The following is a 26,252-nucleotide window of genomic DNA, read 5'->3' on the forward strand; positions in this document are numbered from 1 at the left end:
AGCCACATGTAGCTTAGTGTGACAGTTTGGCTTGTAGCTGTTCCAGGAACTAAACCAGCTTTTTTTTTCTTCCTGGATAGGAGGGGTCCTTGCACTCAGAGGTTTGTGGTGGGAATTTTCCAGCTGGCCCCAGATTGGCCCCAACTCTGGTTCTTTCAAGGGTTGGACACAGAGTTTTCCCCAGGAGAAAGGAGGTGACACAGGGAGCAAGCTCCTGAACTTGGTAACTCAGGATCCTGTGGAAAACATTGAGGAAATGCTGCAGAGCATGTGACCCAGGCACTCTGGCCCAGAGTGCTTCTCCCTCTCATTCTTTAGTCACTGGCCTTCCCCTAACTAAAGTTATAAACTACAGCCAAATGCACATGGATGTAATGGTATCAAAGGAGTCATGGAGAGCTCTCCAGTCACACTGGTATATTCAAGGACAAATAACAGTGTCTGGACTAGAATGTCAGATTGCCAAATGAAGACTCGGTCCTTGCTTTGGCAAAAAAAGTTTACTTTGGTTTCTTCCTGAAGCAGCCAAGAAGTTCTGCAAATGTTATTAAAGCAGTGTGTGCTTGAGAGCAGCTAGAGGGTGAACCATTTCCAGCAGAGGTCGTCATTGTCTGTTCCTTGATGTAAAAAAAACATCTACAGAGATTGTGGGAGCCTGATTTGATGATGGCATTTCTACCTGGTGCTATTTGCTCTTTTACTTGGAAGCCTCACCCAAGGGGACTCTCTCTAGAACTCTGGCTTTTAAGAGCTTTGCCAAGATGATTTCTGGCAGATGTTTTCAATGCCTGGGTAGATGATGTCTTGCTATGTCTGTTTGTCTGTCTGTCTGTATGTATGTATGTATGTATGTATCACCTATCAATCTGTCAATCATCTTTCTATCTTCCTCACCTCCCTCTCTCTATCCATTCGTTTACTTTGGCTTTTCTAACAAACTCATTCATCTAAAACCAAAGGTGCAACCATTGTCTATCAGTCTCAGGAGCGTACAGACCATGAGGGAATAATGCTGCTGACTGAACTGTACTCATCCCACATCTGTATACTGAACCCTAATCCTCAACATGACCAGACTTGTTGACAGAGCTAGTAAAAGGTTATTGGGCTTAAATAGGGTGGCCAAGGTACCCTTGGAAGCAGAGACACCGAAAGAGGATTCTCTCCACCGTGTGAGGAAGTTCAGCAGGAGGGCAGCCACCTGAGATCCAGGAAGAAAAGCCTAACAGGGAACTGAGTAATCTATCTCCTTGATCTTGGGCTAAAAGTTATGAAAAGTCCTGCCAGTCACAACGTCAACCTGAGGGTGCAGAAGCCACACCCACTTGGCCTAGCATCTCAAAATCTCTCAAGGAGATCTTGCAAGATGCTTTCCAGTTAGGAAACTTTGATTTGAGAGTTAGGTTGCTTGATTTACATCTCCAGGGTAATTTAATCCTTTGGGTTAACTCTATGAAGACATCTCATTTAGAAAAATTTAAGGTGGCCACTCGCGTCCAGGTAGAGTAGCTCAGAAAAGATCATCACTGGTCCCTGTACAGGTTCAAGCCTAGACTTCCTCCTGTACTTGGGCAGAAGGATGCTTCTCTCTGTCTGTTCTGTGGTGTGGGGACAGCAGTTCCTCTCCCTGAGACTGAATATGACACAAGCAGCTTAGCAGGCCAGCATCTCTGGCAAGCTGTGCTTCGGGGAGCACAGGGGACCTGTATGTTGGAACCCCCCCGAGGACTGCAAACCAGTGGCCACCCACATGCACTGGGAACAAATATTAGGAATTTTATTTGCTAAATGCCTTTTGAAGAACGCTGTAAAATGTCTACTTAAGGGATCCATTTCAACTCTCATTCTTGCATGAGCTATGGCGTGCCAAAGATAATGGACTAGTGTGCATACTTAAATTATAAAAATGCATACGTTGGAAATACATTTTCAAATTCATTGTCAAAGGTCCTTCCCTGTTGGATCTATGTGACTAAACTATATTTAAAAAGTCATTTCTCTCAGCTCTGAGGTGGTGGGAAGAGGAGAGCAAGATAAGGAGACCTAAAAACTAAAGGATTATTTTTTAAAAAATTCTGTCAAAAGAATGGCAGTGCCCAGAAGCTACTACTCTTTGTTTCTGTCCTCTGTCCTCTGCCCCCTGCCTTCTGCCCTAAGACATCGTGTTTGTACTCTTAGACCAAAAAGAAGTCTATGTAACATTTATTCTTCTTAAAAGTTGAACTAATCCCATCTGGGCAGTGGTGGTTCATGCCCTTAATCTCAGCATTTGGGAAGCAGAGGCAGGTGGATCTGTGGTTTCAAAGCCACCCTGGCCTACAGAGAGTTCCAGGACAGCCAGAGCAACACAGACAGGCTTATGTAACCTAACTGCACGCTGAAACAAACCTCAAATAAAAACTAAAAAGAACAAGGATGTGAGACGCCCGTGGTCATTCTGAGAAGTGGGATTTCTAGTAGTAGGAACAGCAGCAGTATAGACTTCTGCTTTCGGCCATGACAGAATAAATCAGACCTGGTTCATGCTCTTGCTTCGGCTGCTAACATGCTTTAGAATGACAAGAGGGGAAGAGGTAAGTCGATTTCAGGTACCAGACAAGTGGGACAGTGATTCCAGAGAGAAGGGAGTAACCTATCAGAGCTCCACAACCTCCCACACTGAGTCCAGAGAGTGTCTACCCCTGGCCTGGGGAAGAAGAAAAAGCCAAGGTTGGGTGGGGGTTGAGGGAAAGTTGATGGAGCTGGAAGGCCAGGTGTGGCTTAGTGGGTAGAGCACTTGCTATGCAAATGTGAAGACCGGAACCCAAATCCCCAGTACCTATAAATGCTGGGCAGGTACTGTGGCCTCCTGGTATCCCAGCACTTGGGAGGGAGAGTGGTTAGCTCGCTAGTTGGAGAGCTCCAGGTTAAATAAGGGAACCCGCCTCCACAAATAGAGACTAATGGAAGAAGGGACCTGTTATCTGTGGGGCGGCGGACTGTGAAAGCTACCCTGATTCCTAGTTGAGATAGGTCGAATCCCCATGGACCCAGAGGGACTGCAGGAGCATTCCCGGTCTCCTAGGAGATCAGGCTCCTCCTACGTAGCTACAGCCCCCACAGCCCCCTGTAGAGAGGTTTGAGACAGACCAGTCACGTAGGGCAATGCTCCAAGCCCCTCCTCCACAGGTGAGGACGTGACCACAGGTCAAGTAGGCTCAAGACAGGTCAGTCATAGAAGCAGGACTACACCCCCAAATATGTAGACGAGGTCTTCCCAAGCTCTCAGGCCAAACCAATAGGAAGTACCTGCTGACAGACCTTGACCCATCCCAAAACTGTATTTAAGAATCCTGTTCAGGGGCTGGAGAGATGGCTCAGGGGTTAAGAGCACTGAATGCTCTTCCAAGGTCCTGAATTCAATTCCCAGCAACCACATGGTGGCTCACAACCATCTGTAATGGGATCTGATGTCCTCTTCTGGTGTGTCTGAAGTCAGCTACAGTGTACTCACATACATAAAATAAATAAACTAATTAAAAAAAAAAAAAAGGCCCATCAAGCAGCCCAGCTCTTGCCTCTGACCTTATTTAAAAAAGAAGAAGAAGAAGAAGAAGAAGAAGAAGAAGAAGAAGAAGAAGAAGAAGAAGAAGAAGAAGAAGAAGAAGAAGAAGAATCCTGTTCAGAAGGATAAAGGTGTGTGCAGGAATTATTCCATCATCCGAGAGATTCTGTCGTAAGAGCTATAACGCTGCCGCTTGGGGAAGAGATCTGCTCTCCTGAAATGGCCGCCAGAAGCTCCCTTGCATCCCTTAGCCGACTAGTCAGTCCCCCTGCTGGCTCAGCCCGCCCATCCTTTGGCAGTGGCTGAAAAGGAGGGGGAGCAGCACTAGCAGCATAGCAGCAGAAGTGACAAAAGCTGGTCCCCCTCCCTTCCCGAGTTCTCTCCCCTTCTCCTGAATCCACGCACCTAGCCAGACCAGAGATCTCCATGGAAAGCCTCCAGCACAAAGGCCAACAGTTATCCACTTTAGATCTACACACACATACACTAGAACCATAACATGCACTTATGCTCACACACTGAAACACGGGTACTCACATGGGTGAATATGACACATGCACAAAATAAGTAACATAATTATTAAATATATTTCATGTTCTCAAGAAACGGGGGAAAGATATTAAGGCTGGGCATGGTGGTGAACACCTTTAATCACAGCACTCGGGAGGCAGAGGCAGGTGGATCTCATGAATTTGAGGCTAGCCTGGTCTATAGATCAAGTCCCAGGACAACCAGGGTTACACAGAGAAACCATGTCCTTGTGTGTAGGGGGTGGGGGGCGGGGGACAACAAAAAGACATTAAAATGTGACAGAGAAACCAAGAAGACTAAATTGAAATTTTAAACATGGAACGTACAATACTTACAACATGTAAGGTGAAAAACTTGATCGGAACAGGATCTCTTATGAGGCGCGGCAGAAGAAAACTGCAGTGGTCTTGAGGGCGCAGCTGTAGAGCTCCCAAGACAGAAGGAAGGTTGAGGCACAGTGAGGAGAACCCATTGGCTTCCAGATGGCGGAGTGCCCGAGGGTTGGAACCCAGTAAGGAGTGGGTGCCAAAACCACAGTAAAAGGAATGGCCGCTGGTTTCCTACGCTTGTGGAAATTGTAAACCCACAGATCCAAGCTCAAACAAAGAGCCATGGGCACCAAATTAATATGAAATAACTTCCTATACTACTTCAGATAGAAAGGGTCTGCTGGGTGCCAGCCAGAGGTGTCCACACAATAGTCAGGACAGCCAGCCAAACTGAAGCAGCCTCAGAGTCTGCGTTCACTTTCTGTGACAATACAGGCCGGAGGCAAAGGGAAGCAGCCTCTTGGCGTCCCTTTCTCTCCCACAGATTAGCTCAACAGAAGTCAGAGTGCCGAGGGGGAGAAAACTACCGGAAAGGAACCCCGACTTCCATGAGTTGTTCTCTGCTGGCTGCACGTGCTGTGGGGGTGCACTGAATGTAAATTTAAAAAAGAACATTTTGAGACAACATTGTAAAGAATTTAGTGGATTTAAACACTAGAGATTGGCTAGTTATCTTGCCCAGAACAAAGCAAGCAAATGGCAGGGACAGAAAGACAGACTTAAGGGGCTAAGGAATAAATGGGACATTGGAGAATAAAAATAGAAAGTCTGCAGACGGGTTGAGGATTTAGCTCAGTGGTAGAGCGCTTGCCTAGCAAGCGCAAGGCCCTGGGTTCAGTCCCCAGCTCTGAAAAAAAAAAAAAAAAAAAAAAAAGAAAAGAGAAAAAAAAAAAAAGTCTGCAGACATTGACTCGGTGGTAACTCTCGCGGAGAGTCTCCCAGAACCCACAGCAGACACAAACGTCTGTAACTCCAGCTTCAGGGGCTCTAACACAATCTCCTGACTTCCTCGGGTACCAGGTGCCTCTGAGGAGCACGGACATACATGCAGACAAAACACTTATACACATACATCTTTTTAAAAAAGAAAACAGAGAGTTTTGAACAATTGTAGCTCATCCGCTGACGAAGGATAGAAAGAAGGACCTCTGGAAGGACTGGGGAAAATGCTTCCCTTTCAGCTGGGAAGTTAGAGAAGGCTGATTGGTCCGTGAGAACCAATGGCGAGGAAGTGGTGGGAGAAGGGGAACCACCCTTTAGAGGAAGAGTCTTCCCACTAGAAGATGGAAGGACGGATACCCTGGAACCCTGCGGTTTGCTGAGACCTAACCTGTGAATTGCTCTTTTAAGAGAGTAGAAACTGGGTCGGGGAACACCTGTTGGAAATGAGAAAAGTGGGGCTGGAGAGATGGCTCAGCGGTTAAGAGCGCTGACTGCTCTTCCACAGGTCCTGATTTAACTCCCAGCAACCACATGGTGGCTCACAACCATCTGTAATGAGATCCGATGCCTTCTTCTGGTGTGTCTGACGACAGAGACAGCGTACCCACATACATAAAATAAATAAATCTTAAAAATGAAAAGAAGATGAGAGAGGTGCTGGGCAGAGATTAGATGTGAGTGCAGGCCCTAAACTGCAGCCCACCTGAGGCTGAGGACTGACATTTTTTTCCACAGGCCCCCGATATCCTCCAGGTGTATGGGAGAACCACGTCTCACCTGGGCCGTTCTAAGCAGAAAAACGATAGTCACCGTCTCTTCTTTGCACACAACTACTTAACAAACCTCAGCCACCACCAACCCACCAACCCTCCCAGAATCCCAAACGTCAGGCAACTGCAGAAAGTCAGAAACCATCTGCAGCTCTCACAACCAGGCTCCTGCTAGAGCACGAGGCAAGTCGTAGTTACTTGCTGTGGGCTGTCTGAAGCAGCCCCATATCCTGCACCCGGCATTAAAACAAAAAACATTCTTATAATTTTTCCTTGTTTTTCAATGAAACCAAAAATTCCAAAATTGTCACTGCACATATACCCTTTGTCAAAGTAACTGAATGTTTCTGCTTCCCTGCCACTACCCTTAGCTGTCATTCACAGGGAACCGCCTGCTGGGCTGTGGAGAGCACCATGGGAAAATGGGGAGGCTTCACATAGATCAGCTCTAGTGACTCTCATTTTGCTTCTAGACAGGGCACACACAGGATATATATATATATATATATATATATGTATGTATGTATGTATGATAAAGGATTCACTTGGGTGCAATGAAATCTGATTTGCATCGTTAGGTAAGAGATATATTAATATCTGACTAATGGCCTAGAGCCTGCACGTCCACTCAGTCTCAGGTGTCAGCAGGTTTCAAGCCATCCTCTGTCACACTCAGTGATGTGTGACACACCCACGGGAAGGAAAGTACTCGGTACAATTGTGTGGCCAGCTCTCTGGGGTTCCTCTTTAGAGTTTGTGACAGTGTCTATCCACTACTTGGACAGCCTGCTTTTTAGAAGTTTGTTATGTGTAGCTAATCTAACGCTCACACAATAGACAGCATTTCTGCAAGTGAACTGAAAATTAAAGATGGTGTGTTAACAGCAGAACTGACACTTCTGCTGTTTATAAGAACACAGGAAATGTAAGGACAATAGGAATCTGCTCAGACCTGCGAGTCATTAAAAAAAAAAAAGTCACCATAGAGACAACTTTTTTTTTTCACTGTGCTCCTGGGTCACAACGACATATTAGTTAAACAAGTTGGGAAGCCGTTGTATCAGAATGGCATCTTCCTTAAGAAGAAGCGTCTTCCTAGAACAAATGAAACTCAAGGATGATCAAAATGTGAATGCTTCACTCCTTCTTTAAATGGGGAACAAGAATACCCTTGGCAGGGAATAGAGAGGCAAAGATTAAAACAGACACAGAAGGAACACCCATTCAGAGCCTGCCCCACATGTGGCCCATGCATATACAGCCATCCAATTAGACAAGATGGATGAAGCAAAGAAGTGCAGGCCGACAGGAACTGGATGTAGATCTCTCCTGAGAGACACAGCCAGAATACAGCAAATACAGAGGCGAATGCCAGCAGCAAACCACTGAACTGAGAATAGGACCCCCGTTGAAGGAATCAGAGAAAGAACTGGAAGAGCTCGAAGGGGCTCGAGACCCCATATGTACAACAATGCCAACCAACCAGAGCTTCCAGGGACTAAGCCACTACCTAAAGACTATACATGGACTGACCCTGGACTCTGACCTCATAAGTAGCAATGAATATCCTAGTAAGAGCACCAGTGGAAGGGGAAGCCCTGGGTCCTGCTAAGACTGAACCCCCAGTGAACTAGACTGTTGGGGGGAGGGCAGCAATGGGGGGAGGGTTGGGAGGGGAACACCTATAAGGAAGGGGAGCGGGGAGGAGATGTTTGCCTGGAAACCAGGAAAGGGAATAACAATCGAAATGTAAATAAGAAATACTCAAGTTAATAAAAAAAAAAAAAAAAGAAGAAGCATCTTTCAACTTTTTTTCGGACATTGAGTCACTATTCATTCACGTGGTTCTTTACAAAATTTCACAAGTGTTGACAATTGATAGAAATTGCTTCGTAAATTCTTAAAAGGATGAAAAAACCTGGTCTTCCTTGCTGCACTATGTTGGTGAATTAAAGTATATTCCTTAGCTAGCAGTTATTAGACTAATTATTAGATGGTATTAAGAAAAACTGCTGAAGGGCTGGAGAGATGGCTTGTAGAACTAGAGTTTTAAAAAGGTTACTCATTGTCAGAGTCCGGATGTGCAGGGCCGGACGTGCCTGAGGGAGAGCCAGAGATAGGACTTGCCAAACCAGCTATCAGCCCCAAGGACATTTACCATCTGTAGCCACCCCCTCCCCTTTCTTCACCCCCCTGAGTGAGATGAGCCACCCTACCTGCCTGCCGAGCTGCTAGATAACACATACTCCTTGCTGATGTAATTTCGCACCGAAAGTAACTGTGCACCATTTGAATTGACCAATCATGTGTACCCGCGCAAATGCCCCTAACCTCCCCTATATAAACTCCCGAGTTTGGAAGCTCGGGGTCGATTCCTCTGTCTCCTGTGTGAGATACGTGTCGACCCGGGATCCTGCTAAGACCCGGGATCTCATTAATAAAAGCTACCTCTTGCTGTTACATCAAGAATGGTTACTCGTATCCTCTAGTATTATAGATGTAGGACAGTACTGTATCATACCTCTGTGGATGTAAAATAGCTTGTACCTGCTTTATGATACGTAGTAGTGACCGTGCTTTATCAGAGCTGTTTTTAATGATGTTGCTCAGAATGTTTTCTTTCCAGATGATGATTGAGAAGCTAATTTAAAAAAAAATGGTGCCAGGTACCACAAGAGTAACAGAACTGTGCTGTTTTCTCGGGTTTTGTTTTTTTACTTTTTTTTTTTTTAATGGAGTGTGCTGGATGTCTCTACAGTTTTGTTCAGATGACTGCAGAACCTGGAAAAGCTGTTGCTGCTGTTGATGCATAACACACTGCTATTATTGGTCTTTTTATATAAATATAAATATATATATACAGATATATAATTTGAATTTTTTGAAACTTTACCTGTGCTGTCAACTTTCGAAAAAAGTATCCCCGTTTACTGTGTTGAGTTGGCACTGTACAGAAATTAACAGCCATATTGGTCTAGAAATGTTGAACTTAAGTTTTTTCCATTTGTACAGGGGTAACACACTGTATTAAATATGTAAGGTCTTATATACGTGGGTTTGATTACAAAAACTAATAAAGTATTCTCTAAATAAAAAAAAAAAAAAAAGAATGGCTACTCGTGATTCCTGGGGGCACCCCACCCGGCGATCAGAGCGAGAGACGCGGCTCCCTGTTTAGGGGTACGCTCTTTCAGGCTCAGCTGTTAAGAGCACCGACTGCTCTCCCAGAGGTCCTGAGTTCAAATCCCAGCAACCACATGGTGGCTTACAACCATCTGTAATGGGATCTGATGCCCTCTTCTGCTGTGTCTGAAGACAGCTACAGTGTACTCATATACAAAATAAATAAGTAAATCTTAAAAAAAAAAAAAAAACTGCTGAAGACTAAAAAGGGTCACACTTCGCAATGATCACTGTGAAGCAATCGCCTCCTGTTTTATGCCTGTGTGCTGTGAAGGACAGCTGTTTCCAGTGTGTCCTTTTCAAATGTGAAATGCAGGAGTCACAGAGCCATACACTCAATAATAACTCACTAATAAAATAAGGCTGGGGGTTGGGGATTTAGCTCAGTGGTAGAGCGCTTGCCTAGGAAGCACAAGGCCCTGGGTTCGGTCCCCAGCTCCGAAAAAATGAACCAAAAAAATAAATAAATAAATAAGGCTGTAGTACCCAGATTTTGGGTTCTAAATCATTCTAACAAAGAAGAAACCAGGAGCTCTGGAGAGGTGACTGATTTCCAGGCTGGGCAGGGACAGCATAAACTCACAAGAAAGAGCCCATGACAATCAGAAGGTATGCAAGGCTTGGGCACATGCAGTCATGAGAGCTCTGCCTAGCCATGAAGAAACTGGAATCAGCCGACATGTTCATAAATTCTTCAGATTAAATGTTTCAGACACATTAAGCTCAATTTTCACAAAATAAAAATGCAACCCTTTTCAATTAGTCTTTTTTTTAATAGAAAAACTTTTACACAATACATTTTTGTTATGTTCCCCCCAACAGTTCATCCCAGATCATCCCTACCTCCCTAACTCTGTCCCTTTTCTCTCCTTAACAAACAAAACACCCAAAGACAGAAATCGAAATATACAAGAATAAAAAAAAAAAACCCACAAAAACAGTAAGATTTTTTTAAATGCCAAAGCAAAAGGAGATAAAAAGTTACAAAAACACCACTGTGTTCTGGGTGTGAGGCCTACTCTGAAGTGTTCCAGTGAGATTTCGTGGGGGAAAAGTTTCTTTTCCTTTACCAACAGGTATCAATCGCAGGTAGCTTCTTGGTTAGGGGTTATTGTCTGTTAGGTCTCAAACCCAGGACAAATGGCTGAGACGCCTATGACTAGATCAAAGCAGACTCTAGCCACCAGGTTCTCCCAGCATCCCTCAGACCCTACATGTTACTGGGTCCTCATGACTGGCATACCTGTCCCCTACCCTAAACTTCTCCAGCCCAGGGCCCGGGCTGATCTGCCCTTCCCCCGTCCCCTGCCCCCCTCCCCGCTTCTCCTCCCTATAAAACCCAGCCACTTTGGCTACACTGGCCCTTTTTGGGCCTCTTGCCCTCTTGGCTGCCGCTCCTGGGTCCCATGTCCCTCTCGCCTCCTGACTCTCCTCACATGGCTGCTTCGGTTTGCCCCATGTCCACTCTGGACTCTTCCAGATGTCTCTGCCTACCCTGTCCCTTGTATCTATAATAAGAACTTGAGCCCTTCAGGAGCAGTCCTGTCCTACATTTCTTCTTTCTTTCCTTCCTTCCTTCCTTCTTTCTTTCTTTCTTTCTTTCTTTCTTTCTTTCTTTCTTTCTTTTTTTATTGTTCACTTCCTGCTCTCAGTGTCAGGATCCCATTGGCCGACAGTGTGCAGGTCCTGTGTGTGCTGCCAGTCTCAGAGTTGATGTGTCTATCAGTCCTGCTCTGTCTGGAAGACACTGCTTCCTTGTAGTCCTCTGTCACCTCTGACTCGTGCATCTTTCTGCCTCCATTTTGGCATAGACTCTTGAGCCTTGAGGGGAGGGGTTTGGTGAAGACATCCTGGTTAGGACTTTAGCTCTGTACCTTGTCTAGCTGTAGATCCCTGTGTCTGTTGTTCTAACTCGGAGGTTCTCAACCTTCCTGATCCTGTGACCCTTTAATACAGCTTTTCATGATGTGATGCCCCCCCCAACCATAAGATTTTTTTTTTTTTGGTTCTTTTTTTCGGAGCTGGGGACTGAACCCAGGGCCTTGCGCTTCCTAGGCAAGCGCTCTACCACTGAGCTAAATCCCCAAACCCATAAGATTTTTTTATTGCTACTTCGTAACTGCAGTTTTGCTACGCTTATAAATTGTAACATAAATGTCTCTTTTCAGATGGTCTTAGGCAATTTTTGAAAAAGTATCAACAGCCAAAAGTTGAGAACCACTGTTCCAACGAGTTTGTAAGAACTCTTGGACAGTGAGAAGTAGAAATTTTAACAACCTTAAGTATGTGTCACTGGGAAGTTTCTTCAAAATGACTTAGTAGCCACTAACAAAAATGTTCTTCCTTTTGGATCCACAGATCTTCTAGAATTATTACAGTAGCTAGGACAACTGTTAAAACAAGACAAAGACACTCAAACCCAAGATCGTTGGATGACAAAAATGAATCAAACCCCAAGATGGTTTGACTCACGAAATGAATCTAAAGTGCTTAAGAACAAGTCCTAACAGCCAGAGTTACTAAAATCATTATTTGCTTAAAATGCAGATTTTTATGGTAGTCAAAGGCTAACCCAAGCCCATGATAAGGAAATAGATACAACCTCTTTACAATTAAAAAAGAGAGAGAGATGTTCTTTGGCGGCTCAGGTTGGCTCTCCACTCCCAATATAATGGGAGCCTTCTGCTAACTACCTGCTGAGATTACAAGTGTGTGCTACCATGCCCAATTCAATTATTTCATTTTTGCCCCCACAGGGTATTGAACCTAGGACTTCATGAATGCTTGTACAGCAGCTGACGAAGTCCTCATCTGTCTTCTTTAAATTTTATTTTACATATTTCCATAGTGTAGTCTTAAGGTATGTAGGTAACTAGCCTTCTCAAAGGCAGGGTTGAACTCTTTACGGATAGGTGGCAGGGAACCATAATCTGAGACTACCCCAACCCCTAGGAGGCCAGTGCCCTGAGAATGTCGCCTCTCCGCACACTGGAAACCACCTGCCTCACTGATACATTGCTGCTCCCAGCAACCGAGGGTTCCCGACCCCATGAGTCCCCACACTAGGTTCCAAGCTCAGAGACCCCTGGGGGAAACAGGCGGCAGTGAGAGAGGGAGAAAGGGAGAGAGGAGAGAGGGAGGGAGGGAGGAAGGGAGAGAGAGTGAGAGAAAAGAAAGAAAAGAAAAAGAAAAAAGGAAAGAAAGGAAAAGAAAAAAGGAAGGAAAGGAAGGAAAGAAAGAAAAGAGAGAGAGAGAGAGAGAGAAAGGAAGGAAGGAAGGAAGGAAGGAAGGAAGGAAGGAAGGAAGGAAGGAAGGAAGGAAGGAAGAAAGAAAAGAAAAAAAAAAGAAAAGCGCTCAGTGCTGGAACTACGCATGCGCTCTAGCAGCAGCATTCACTTCCGCTGCTGGGATAGTTAAAGGTAGGCTTCCGGAAGTGGGGGTGGGTTATGACTTGTCACAAACCGGAAGTTAAGAGAACAGGACTGTGGCAGCTTCCTACAAGGCATTTGCAAAGGAGCGGAGCTTTTCTTGAGGGGCGGGGCGTGAGCGGAGGGCGGGGCTGGAGGAGCGAGGCAGAGAGATGGGGCGTTCCCGAAGGGGAGGTGCTGGGCAGAATTGTATTCTAGGAGAGCTGCGATTGGCCAAGGCTTTTTAGGCGGGTCACTTGAAGTGGGGAAAACTTGAGAGGTAGGCTGTCATGGGTACTGCATCCCTAGTGCTGCTGGCAGGGGCGTCTTGGGTGCCGCCCGTAGCCTCAGGTGAGCCGAGGAGCCTGGGCGAGGGAGAGCTGGACCCGGGTGACCTGAGCGTCCGCGCGCTCACCCCGACGCCCACTCGACGGTCCTGCTCCAGCCTGGGGACGCTGACCCAGGCCCGAGCATCGGTATGGCTGGTGGGTGGGAGACCAGACTGAAGCAGAAATGCGCTTCCCAGCCTAGCCCCGGGTTGACTGAGGAGTGAATTGAGAGCTGCCCCGAAGTCGCAACAGGCTAACAAACAATAGTAAGTAAGCCAGGAAACCACTGCGCTAGTTACATCAGGAGAATGCCAACTGTCTAAGAGTGAAAGACAAGAGAGATCTCTTTATAGTGATGTTAAAAACAAACAAACAAACAAACAAAAAAACCCAGAAAAGACAACCCCGCAGCCCAGCCAGGACTCCTGGAGGTAAGTTCCGATTCCTCTTAGATATCCGTACACCTGGGAGGTAAGTGATGCCCCAAGTCTCATCCTGAAGATTACGCACAGTACTGGAATTCGTGCAGTGGCCTGACACAGTCCACAGGTGATTACTTAGGAACCTTTGTTCTTGGAAAGCTTTATGCTCAACTCACGTTTGGCTCAGTGTGAAAAAGGTTTTATTCCTATTTTCATGTAAAATTAGCATTTGAGCAGGATGTACATTGAGAAATTAATTTTCAGGAGCTAGAGAGATGGCTCTCTGGTTAAGAGTGCTATTGCTCTTACAGGGGGCTGGTGTTGGTGTGGAAGCTACCTCTAGAGCAGCGGTTCTCAGCCTTCCTAATGCCGCAGCCCTTTAATACAGTTCCTCATGCTGTGGTGACACCCAACCATAAAATGATTTCGCTGCGGCTTCATAACTGTAATTTTGCTACTGTTATGAATCATAACTGGCAACTCGTGTGAAAGGGATGGAGACCCACACAGGCTGAGAGCCGTTGCTCTTCAGCCTCTTAAATTCCAGCTCCAGGGAAATCTGATCATGTGACCTGTGCACATACACATGCTTACACACACACATAATTCTTTTTTTTTTTCTTTTTCTTTTTTTCGGAGCTGGGGACCGAACCCAGGGCCTTGCGTTTGCTAGGCAAGCGCTCTACCACTGAGCTAAGTCCCCAACCCACACACACATAATTAAAAATAAACATCGCTCAAAATGTGGTGGCACCCGCCTCCAATCCAATACCCAGGTAACTGAGGAAGGAAGCTCAGGAGCACCATACCCCGTGCTGGGTAACTCGAGCTCGCCTCAAAACAAACAGACTTGGAGCTACATTGAAGTTGCTGACGTGGAGGGGAAGGTGGTTCATCCGTTGGGCTCTTGATTATACCAGTCATCGAGTGTATGAACTAAGTTAACTTTCAGCCGGTGAACAATTAATGCCAGTCATTAGAAGTGTGAACTAACTGAACTTTTAGCTCTCTGTTCAGCCACTGTCTCCATTTTGCAGGAGTGGAAGCCGGAGCGCTGAAAGATGAGGTAGCTTACTGACACCGTACAGCAAGTTTCTGGCTTAGCAGAGTGTGCTGCCTCGACAGTCAATCCAGAGACTGGAGCTTGGTTGCTTAGCAACATTTGGACTGTCGTTTTTTTTTTTGTTTTGTGCCCTAGTGTTTGTGTGTGAATGTTTTCCTGTGCAGCTGTGTACACGCTGTGTGCCTTGCACATGGAGATGGGGGTCAGAGGTCAGGCGTCTTCCTTCATTGTTCTTCACCTTATTGATTGTGAGGCTGAGGCCCAAACTGAACCTGGAGCTCAGCTAAACTGCTGTCCGGTGAAGCCCAAGTATCCTCCTGTCTCCATCTCTTCAGCCTTGGGTTGATAGGAAGATACTCCTCACGCTTATGCAGCAAGCACTTTTTTCCCCCCCGGAACTGGGGACCGAACCCAGGGCCTTGTGCTTGCTAGGCAAGCGCTCTACCGCTGAGCTAAATCCCCAACCCCTACCACCCAAATTCTTGATAACTCTGTGGGTTTCTTTCCTCTCCTTCTAATTCCCTTAACAAGGCTGGGAAGATCATTTTAGGTTTTGTTTCTTTGTCTTTTGGTTTTGTTTTTAACAGATACAGACTGTCCTTTCCCAAGGGTGCTGCTATAGGATCTGGCCTCATCTCCATTGTCTCTTAGTATCTTCCTAATTTTATTTATATATTTTTTCTCATTCTCTTCTAGGGCTTGTCTCCAGTTTTTACCTGTCCTTTTTTATCTCTATCATCTTAGTATCTGCCTCATTCTTATTTGTAAATTTTTCTAATTTTTCTTCATATGTTTGTCTCCACTTTTCATTTTTCTCCCTTTCTTGAATCTGTCATCGTAGTATCTTCCTCATTTTGATTTAGAAAATTTTCTAGTTTTCTTTTAAGGTTTGTCTCCATTTTTCATTTTTATCATTTTCTTGTCTCTCTAAAGCCATTTTCTTTGAGAAGGCATGAGAATCTTGCATATCAGGATTGAAATAAGGATTACCAATGTGACTAATCATAGTTGGTAATGTGTCAGTTTCAATTATGTCTTTAACTCTCTCCCCTTTGTGTCTTTTCTTAAACCCTGGTGTTATACAGAATCCGAAACCTGTGTCACTGTGCCTCTCACCTTTACAAGATTATTTCCTTACCTTTATTTAATTCTCTCTCTAAGGACTTTATTTTACCAATTTAAACTATTTTTCTATGATTATTTGTTCCCAGTTTCTTTTCTCTTGTACTGATTTTAAATTTAATATTTTACCAGTTCAGAAGTTTTAGGCTGCAGCTCTGGGGAAATTTGCAGGCTCCTCAAGCCAGGATGTGTCTATGGTGGCTAACTCCATCCCTATAGCTTGGTCTACCAGGCTGTTGGCTACTGGCTCCACCCAGTTTGGGTCTGTCCCTGTGGGCAGTTGTAGGCCTTTCCCACATGAACCCAAATTGAGCTGTCTAGCTCTCTAGTACACTTTCTGACCTTCCTCTGGAACCGTGCTATGCTAGGGAGAAACCACAGCTACTGTGCCTACAGGCTCTAGTATAAGAGACACTGAGAGGCAGCTCACAGACCTCCTCTTGGACTCTCTTAGTGTTTTAGCTTCTCGCCCAACAAGGAAACTACTCTGGGAAGTGCTTCTTTCCCGTCTTTCACCTGGGATTTTTTTTTCTTCAGTCTCTAAGCTTGGATTCCCCACTTTGGGCGCCATTTTAACTTTGGGCTTTTCCATGTGCCCCCAAGATCCTGAAATAATGACTCTGAGACTGAATTATTTAAGCATAAATTCCTAGGCTAAAAGCTCTGGCTTGTTTCTGCTAGCTTGTAACTCAGATATCCCATTTATTTTATTCTAAGTCCTGCCATGTGGCTAGTTTCCTCTCCTTGGGTTCATGCAACTGTATCCATCAACACTCAGGGCAAATCTCTTCCCATACCTGACTCTATCCCAGAACCCTCTCTCCCTGCTGGAACTCCAACCTCCTCTTTCCTGCCTCACCTAATAAGTCAATAGCTTTTTTATTAACAGGCGATGCTCCCATACCATACACAAGAGATTCTCTCTACAGTTATATGAATTTTTGTAACCACAGAAGGAAAGAGTCCCAGCACATTCTGTAAATATGGGGAATGGAAGAGGGGCTTACATAGACTCGTTAGAGGAGTAAGGGGACCCAGCCACCAAATGAAATGACACCTTACTTCATTCTTGGAAGACTGTCTACTCTCTACCTACTTGCCCTGGAAGCCTTAGGTCAGATTCAAAAGATCTCTGAGACAGCCTTTGTCCCAAGCCTCCCAGGGCCTGAGGCACCGGTGGGCCTGAGCTTTCACTCCTTTCAGAGGAAGAAGCTGCTAAACACGGTTGGTCCTTGCTTGAAGTGTCCCATGGTGATATCGCTTCTTTGGAAGTGTCTAACTCACACAATTAAGGCTACAAGAGACAAGGCATTCTATATTAATAAAGGCTCAGTACACCTAGATAACAGCGATTACAAACCTCATTTTTAAAGTTGAAGACTGTGCTATTTGGATTATATGTTACTGTGCCTATTTTACCCATTAAAAGTTATAATAACCATACACATCTTTAGGTAGCAATATACATACATATATATATATATATATATATATATATATATATATATATAAACTTTTTTTTAGCTAAAGCAGGGTCCTATCTTCAGTTCCAGGCCTCCACTAGGGCCTTAGACTACAGCTCCCACATACCAGACTGCTGTCGCTGCTGCCATGTCTCAGCCCTGTCATCTATATTCGTATTTCACAAAATGTACATCGCATAAATGACCATTTGTTGCTTGTTGGCCTTGTAGGTGGAGAAAACCTGAACCCTCCTGAGGATGTAGACATCCGCATCACAGATGACAGGTTTACCCTGAGGTGGAGCAGCAACAGGCTGCTCCTGTTTAGTGGGCAGTGGGACTTTTTCAGCAGAATATCAAACAGAAGTGACTAATCGGCTTGCTGGAATGACAGGAGTAATTTTATAACTCCATCGTCATAATTTCTTTCTAAATGTAGGAAGCATTTGGGTGTCTCTGGTACAGGAAACCTTATGTCTACTTCGCATGATGTTTGTGACTTCGTCCCAGTAAGAGACTGAGCTGACTGGCACGGCTCCACCAGCTCTTACCACCAAGCCTGACAGATGGCAGAGATTCCCAGAAACCACGTGGGAAGAAAGAACCAACTCCAGCAAGTTTTCCCTGACCTTGGCCATGCACCTTGTCATATCAGGGCAGATATGGACTCAAAATAATTGCAATAAGACATAAAGAGGACAGCCATTCCCAGACATCTCTGCCTGGATGGCCCAGACTCAATAGATGTACAGTGGCATCTAAACCCAAGCCTATAGCTTGTGGAAAGAACCCAGAAGGTCCATCCTAGGCCCCAAGCCTTTCTTACTAAGTTGTCCTACTAGTTCCACTGTGTAAGTATTTTCATTTCAGATACCATTCGTCCACGTCAGTATTGTCAACCCTACATTTCCACAGACTCAAGGTTTTTGTCAGGGCCTCTTTCTCAGTACTGACCTTCTACTTCCCGTTTGCCAAGAGGATGACAGGCAGAGAGCCTCAGAGGGCAGGCTCACAGGAGAGGCAGCCCTCTATTTATTTATTTCTGTTTCCTTGAAGTGCTAATGTAGCCATTTGTTTTTTGTTTTGTTTTGTTTTGTTTTTCCAGAGCTGAGGACCGAACCCAGGGCCTTGTGCTTGCTAGGCAAGCGCTCTACCACTGAGCTAAATCCCCAACCCCTAATGTAGCCATTTGTAATATTGAAACAAAAACTCTTATTAAAAATTAATTAGCATAGGTCGATAGTGGCACACACCTTTAATCCCACCCAGGAAACAGGGGCACGTGGATCTGGCAGACTAATCTGAATTTGATACAAGCCTGGTTTACAGAGTGACTTCCAGGACAGCCCAGGTAATATATAAGTTAATTTTTTTATAGTATCATAAGTACTTTTTATTTTGTCTGTAATGCCTAATGTAGTTATCAGCCAAATGGCTGGTATCCAGAGCATCTTTGCAGATAAAATGTCAGTGAAAACAGCCTGAAGCATTCATCAAAGTCAGCCTGACTAGTAATTAAGGTCAGAGTGGGAGCTGGGCCTGTTCATAGTGTCAGCATAGCATAGTGTCTGCACAGCATAGTGTCGTTCCAGAACAGACACCATGACCAAGGCAACTCTTATAAGGACAACATTTAATTGGGGCTGGCTTACAGGTTCAGAGCTCCATTTGGTCCATTATCTTTAAGGTGGGGACATGGCAGCATCCAGGCAAGCATGGTGCAGGAATTGATGAGCTCTACATCTTCATCTGAAGGCTGCTAGGAGAAGACTGACTTCCAGGGATCTAGGATGAAGACCTTAAGCTCATGCCCACAGTGACACACCTACTCCAACAGGGCCACACCTCCAAATATTGCCACTCCCTGGGACAAACATTCAAACCACTACACTAGTGCTAGCCAACTTCTGTGACAGAAATGCTCCCACTGTGGCCACTTTGAAGCTAGCAGCTTGAAGTCTTTGAATGTGGACCTGGTGCATGCTTGCACAGTGTACTGTAGCATATGACTGCTGAAAGGAGTGTTAACAACAGGTAAGTAAGATGGGTCTGGAGAGCTGGCTGCGTAGGTAAGAGCACTGGGGGCGTTTGCAGGGGGCTCAGGTTCAAGGACCCACACTGGATCAGGGCTCCCAGGAACTCCTGTACCAGGGGATCCGATGCCTTCTTCCAACCTCCACGGAGACCAGGCAAGCATGTGCTGAACAGACATACGCGCAGGCAAAGCAGTCATACAATAAAAATAGATATAAAATTTTAAAAGAGCAAATGAGCTATAGTTGGAACAATATGAATCTTGCATATTCGTTACACTTGCACTTCGTTTTAAAACTCGGGTGCCTGTTTAGCCTACACATATGTGTGTGCACCACACGCATGACTCGTGCCTACAGAAGACAAAAGAGGACATCAGCTTCCTGCAGCTAGAGTTGTAGGCAGTTGTGAAGGGCCATGTGGATGCTGGGAACTGAACCCAGGTCCTCTGGGTACTTTTTTTTTTTTTTTTTTTTTTTTGGAGCTGGGGACCGAACCCAGGGCCTTGTGCTTGCTTGGCAAGCGCTCTACCACTGAGCTAAATCCCCAACCCCCTCTGGGTACTCTTAACCACTGAGCCTTCTCTTCAGTCCTATTACCCATAACTTTAATATAATTTTTATTAATTGTTTTGTTTATTTGTTTGAGAGTTTTGTTTTATTTTTAGTTTTTGCTTTGTTTTGTTTGAGACAAGGTTTCTCTGTATACTCCTAGCTGTCCTGGAACTCACTCTGTTGACCAAGCTGACCTTGAACTCACGGAGGTCCTCTTCCCTCTGCCTCCTATGTTCTAAGATTCAAAGTGTATGCCTGACTATTTATGAATTTTTATACTCGATCTTTTGGTGGTGTTTTGCTTAAAAACCATTCTGTGGTTTGGGGAGAGGCCTCATTGGATGAAGCACTTCCTACACACTCGGGAGGTGTAGAAGGAAGCTTCACGGGTCAAATAAAGTTGATTGCCCTGTAGCTGAGGTGGGATGTAGGAGGCAGGAATCTGGGACAGAGCCAGGCAGGGGAGGACTCATGGGAACGTGGAATGGATGAACAGATAACGAGCCTCGTGGCAGAATTTAGAATAATGGGATGATTAATATGCAAGCCTCAGGTATTATTCCAGAAGCTTGGGGACAGGAGGAAAACCCCACTTTTATAAAGAAGACCAGAGCTGAGATCCCCAGAACCCAGATAAAACCCTAAAAAGGTGGCCATCACCCTTAAGCCCAGCATTTGAAAGGCAGAGGTGGGTATTGGGGCAAGCTGGCTAGCTAGACCAGTCAGATCAGCAAGCTGCAAGTCGGGTAAGACTGCGCCTCAGCAAAGTGGAGAGCAACAAGGAAGACACCTGTCTTCTATGTCAGACCTTCCTACGCACTCATGTGCGCCTGCAAACACAGTCACACATGCACACACTCGTGCACACAGTGAAGAACAGCTGTCACTTCCCTGGGAATTCCTCGCACACTCTGGAGCCCTGTGGCTTCCCTTTGCTGGGGGTCTGTGTCTCCTCCACTGTACCAGGAGTTCCCTAAGTGGGGAAACTGCCCCCAGGTCCACAGTGCTTACTACCGTGTCTGATGTGCTACAGACCCTCAGTGCATATGCACTGAATTGATGATTGAATTTTTTTAAAGTGGCTATTTAAAAAATATTCCTGGAAGCCATTCAGATAAATGGAAGCCAATACTTAACTGTGCAAATGTCAGAACTACACACTATGTCTTTCCTTGAGTTCTACACAGGAATTTTCTTTCCCTGTGTACAAACCTCAGACGGAAATAGCATATCCTTTTGGTCTGAAGAGAAATGTACTAATTCTCAAAAATACAGTAACTTTTCTTTGAGACAGTCTGACACTGTAGCCCAGGCTGGCCTGGAACTCACTGTGTAGCTTAGGCTACCTTCAAACTCATGGCAGTCCTCCTGTCTGAGCTCCTGAAAGATGAGATTATGAGTGTGGTTTATGCATACCTTAAGTCAATTTTTACTTGAGACAGTAATTCCTCAATTTGATACATATTCTTAAAAATATGCACATACACAATAATAAACTTATTTTAAGATAGTTTTGTAGGGAGTGGGTCTGATGCTAAGGTCCTGTTCCCTAATTGGTTCTTGATGGATCAATAAAAATGCCAGGGGTCAATTCCTGAGCAGAAGGAAAGAGGAGGGACTTCCAGGTCCCCATAGGAGGCTAAGATATGCAGAAAGAGAAAGGAAGTTCTTGCAATGCTTCAGAGGGAGAAAAGGTCACCAGCCTTCTCACCTCTCTTTCTGTGAGATCTCAGGAGGAGCCACCATAGGTGGGAGATTAGAAACACAAGATAGAGGGCAATTTTGGGTTGCTGAAGAAGGAAAAGTTAACTGAGCAACTAAAGTTGAGGGCAGATTTTGGGTTCTGAGCTAAGAGTATTGGGAGGGCACCCTAGCTGCTTGAGATTAGAATTGCCCACCATTGAGCCAATAAGGCAGGTTGTAAAATGAGCTAATGTATGTGTGTATCTTTCATCTGCAGATCCGAGGGAATCTGGGCGGGGCTAGTAGCTCTGTCCACCCAGAACCTAAAGTGGGGTAGCACAAACTACGTACAACATGTTTTAATATACTGTGATAGCTATTCTTAGTTGTCAACTTGACTACATCTGGACTGAACTAAAACGGAAGGTTCTGGGTATGCCTGTGAGGGATTTCCCTTGATTAATTATTTGAAGTGGGAAGACCTGTAAATCCCAATCTTTTGAAGTGGGAAGATCTAGCTTACATCTGGTCCACACCTTCTAGTTGCAGCCTACATGAGGACATGGAAGGAGGAAGCTTGCCCATTGCCTGCATGCTTTTGCTGACGAGTCCACTCCTTCATTGGTGTCAGAGTGATTTCTTCAGGATCTGATGTATACTGAAGACCAGCTGAGGCACTCTTGGACTAGCTGCTGGCAGACAAGCATTGTTGGCCTAGCTGGAACACAGCCTCCAAACCACTCTAATGAATCACACACATATGCATACATACATACACACATACATACATATATACATACATACATACATACACACAGACACATATACATATCTATATATATTTATACAGATATCAATTCTATCAGTTCTAATCATCTGAGAACCCTGACTGATACAGATGTCTATTTCCACATTATGTCTGTGTAAATTTTTGAAATGCCACTCCACCTCAGGTTCTTGTCATTACCCCAACTAGGGATTCATTGTGTGTCTATTCAATTGCCTAGATGATCCATGACCTAGTGGTGTTGACTAATTTATCAAGTTATATTTTGGGAAGACACTTCAAATACTGAGGTTAGAAAAACCCTACACAGTGTCAGTTTGTGCCTCAGGCTCACAACTGTGATAGGGAAAGAAACCTCGTCGTCGAGATTGGGGGAATTTTTGAGCTCTGACGGTTGCGTGTAGTATGAAGCGTCTGCAGCTTTGTGTCTCACATGGTAGACTTATGTGGCACCGCCTCTAGTCCCAGTTTGGTTTTTTCATTTTTTAAAACATAGTTATTATGTATGTGCTGCGTGTACATGGAGATCAGAGGACAGGTTGTAAGGATCGGTTCTGTCTTTCCACCATGTGCGTCCCAGAGGTCATTTGCCCTTGGTGAGGTGCTTTCCTCTGAGCCATCTTGCCCTCCCCATCCTCACCCTGCCCCCCAAAATAGATTCCAGACCTAGTTAGCTTGAATCATCAAATTGACACAACCAAGGATCATCTGAAAGAAAGCCTGGCTTGGGGAATTGAGTAGATGGGCTTGGCCTTTGGGCACATCTGTGGGAGACTGTCCTTATTGTTCATTGGTGTAGGAGAGCAAAGTCCTCTGTAGATGATGCCATTTCATAGATAGGTGCCCTGGCTGTATAAGAAAGCTAGCTTAAAATGACCCGAGAGCAAGCCAGCAAGCTGCATTCTTCCAGGATTACTGCTGCGAGTTCCTGCACTGATTTCCCTTTAAGACTGTGAACTGGAGTGTGAGCCAAATACACCCTCCTCCCCTAAGTTCCTTTTGTTCAGGGTATTTTATTGCAGCACCGGAATGGAACTGGAATGACCCCTGAGGCTTATTGTGGCTAAATTAGAACCCTACAAACATGATTTCCAAGCAGTTATCTAAGCGAGGGTTTCTCTGCACTGGTGACATTTGGGCCAGCAGTATTTTGGAGGATAGCGAACATCATTTGGCTTTTGTATGGATTGCCTGGTGCTGTTTGTATTCTGATGTTTATTCTGCTTCCTCAAGAGGTCAAGTGATTTCATGCGAACCTTCTCCCCATTCTAACTGGTCAAATAAAGGCTGGAGCCTGTGATTGGGCAACGGAAGGAAAAGGTGGGGCTGGAGGTTTTAGAGAGTAGAGAAAGGGTAGGGATGAGAGAGGAGAAGGACAGAGGAAGGAGGAGGAAGATGGAGCAAAAGCACAGGCCCTGGAGCAGCTGCAAGCAGCAAGGGATCTCATGCCTGGGGAGTAGATTAGTATGGGGTAGATCTGCCCAAACTAGGTATACAGCTTATTAATAACTGAGTTGTGTGGATTTTGCACGGGCTTATTGGGGTTGGAAGTTTACCGCAACAGGCTTTATCAGGTGTCTGTGGTTCTCTCTAGTCATAGTAAAAACCAAGTGTCTGCAGACACTGCCACGTGCACAGGTAGCAATGTTGTGAGGTAATTCCACCAGAGAACACATGGGCACTCTTAAAACCAAATTAAAAGTCTATCACTGGCCACCAGCTATATGGGAAACTTGCCCACGTCATGTAGCCCTGAGCCTCCCTATCTATGCTTTTTTTGCACAACAAAACCTCACCCTGGTTGGCACACCTTCATTTAGCCAGAACAGTCAGTGAGAAGGGGTAACTACAGGAACCAAAAAGCAATGTTAGTACGTTTAGGGACGTCGTAGTTTTCTGTTGCTGTGAAGAGACACCATGACCATGGCAACTCTTATAAAGCAAAGCACTTACTTGGGCCTGCTGACAGTTTCAGACGTTTAGTCCATTATGGTGAGGAGCACAGCAGCATGCATAAGTACTATGAGAGTTCTACATCCAAATCCAATCAACAGGGAGGGAGGGGCACAGACAGGGTGAAGCCCCAAAGCCCACCCCCCAATGACACACTTCCTCCAACAAGGCCACACCTCCTAATCCTTTCAGATAGTGCTACCCCTGGTGATTGGGTATTCAAATATGTGAATCTACGGGGCCATTCTCACTCAAACCACCACGGGCTTCCCCAGATCCTGGAACTACAGATAAGCCTTTGATGGATTAAGTCTTGGTTCCAGTTTTGGCAGGTGTTAGGCACCACTAGCTGGGTTCTAAGGTCAGAATGGTGGATCTAGTATCCATTGTACTAAGGTCTCAGGGTCTGTTGTAGCAACTCTAGGGAGAATTAGTTTTTAGAAGACAAAGAACCTTGGGTATCATAATGATATTTGTAAGGCTGACAACCCTCTAGCCAGTCTGACAAAAGGAGAAGAAAAGAGTTAAAATCAGAGATAAAAGAGTGCCATCACACAGAGTCCAACAAATTACAGAACCTTACTAGAGAATACTCTATAAACGTCTAAAGTTCTGGAAGACAGAGAAATAGAATTTCTAAATGCGTACCATCTACCAAAATTACAGCCAGAAGCTCTAAATAATGTAGACAGATGCACCACAAATCATGAGACAGAATGTCAAATGTCTCCCTGAAACCTCTAGCAGACCCACACCTTTAATCCAAGGCAGCAGATCTCTCTGAGTTTGACGCCAGCGTTGTCTACCCAGCAAGATCCAGGATGGCCAGGGCAGTGTACTGAAACCCTATCTCCAACATTTAAAAAAAAAGTCTCACGACTTTGATCCCAGGCAGGGGGATCTCTGTGATTATAAAGCCAGCCTGATCTGCAGATCAAGTTCCAGGTTAGCCTGGGCTACACAAATAAACCCTGCCTCAAAAAATAAATAAATAAATAAATAAATAAATAAATAAATAAATAAATAAATAAAATTTTAAAAAAAGGAGGAAGAGGAAAGAAGGAAGAGAGGAAGAGACCTTAATTTAATTTAAAACCTGAAACTTGTAGACAAAAACATAGAGAATACTGACCAAGACACTGGGGAGGCGAGAACTTTCTGAACAGATAGGACTGCATGAAATTGTAGAGCTTCTGAACATCAAGCAAAACTATCTGTGCAGCACACAGGCTACAGGGTGGGAGAAAAGCCTGTCCAACTATACCTCAGACAAGGCTCTGATTCTAGAATTTATAAAGAACTTCCCGAGATGAAGGAAATGAATCTACCAGAAACAAACGGACCAATAAACTGAACAGTTTTCAAACACTGAAATACACACCCAATAACTATCTGTGAAGTATTCAATGTCCTGAGCCATCAGCAAAATGCACAGTAACACTGCTTTGACATTCTATCTCGCCCTAGTCAGAATAGCTGCCAAGAAATCTGATGAGTGTTGGTAAAGACGCAGAAAAAAGGAACTCTTACTCACTGCTGCCTGGGTGCAGATTAATAGTCATTGTGGAATTCATTTTGGAGGTTCCTCAAAAAACAACTCCCATATAACCCAGCTATTTCACACATATGCACTCACCAGAGAACTCCACACCCTAACACAGAAGTATCTGCACCCCTCCCACGCTTACAGCCGTTTTACTCACTGTAAGAAGGAAATGGATTCAAACTAGTTGTCTATCCACAGAAAATCCAGTACATATAAAAATGGAATATTATTCAGCTCTAAAGAATAAAATTACAAACCTTGCCCAAAAAATGAATGAGCTTAGAATGAATAATATTAAGCCTCTGGGACGGGGGGTGGGGGGGGAGGTACGGGGGTGCGGATGTTCTTCATATATGGGTCCTGCCTAGGCCTACATGTGTATAATCAAGCATGTGCACGAGCAGAAAACGTGTTGTAGAACAAAAATGAACTAAGGAGTTCACACATATAGAATATCTTAAGTCCAGTGAATACACTCAAGGTATAACACATTTCCAGTGTAAAGTCCTTAAACGGGTACTGGCCACATATGATTCCATGAGAGGCTCTTTATCTTACTGTGAGACCCAAATTTTAAATTGTTTGCAATG

The 26,252-nt window shown here is 44.8% G+C and overlaps 1 long non-coding RNA gene across 4 annotated transcripts in view; it reads right to left on the reverse strand.

Moving 5' to 3' along the window:
• Window positions 1-24,209, reverse strand: part of LOC120095616 (uncharacterized) — a 40,617-nt gene extending 16,408 nt beyond the window's left edge. Inside the window, exon 1 of one of the 4 annotated variants that reach the window (XR_010056260.1) lies at window positions 24,117-24,209. This is a non-coding gene — a long non-coding RNA (uncharacterized LOC120095616). Of the gene's footprint in view, window positions 1-4,410; window positions 5,749-24,116 lie in introns of those variants that run through there. The other 3 variants (XR_005491222.2, XR_005491219.2, XR_005491218.2) reach the window with 3 other exon arrangements.
• Between the last annotated feature and the right edge of the window lie 2,043 nt (window positions 24,210-26,252).

This window comes from Rattus norvegicus, chromosome 11, assembly GCF_036323735.1.
Source record: "Rattus norvegicus strain BN/NHsdMcwi chromosome 11, GRCr8, whole genome shotgun sequence".
NCBI lineage: Eukaryota > Metazoa > Chordata > Mammalia > Rodentia > Muridae > Rattus > Rattus norvegicus.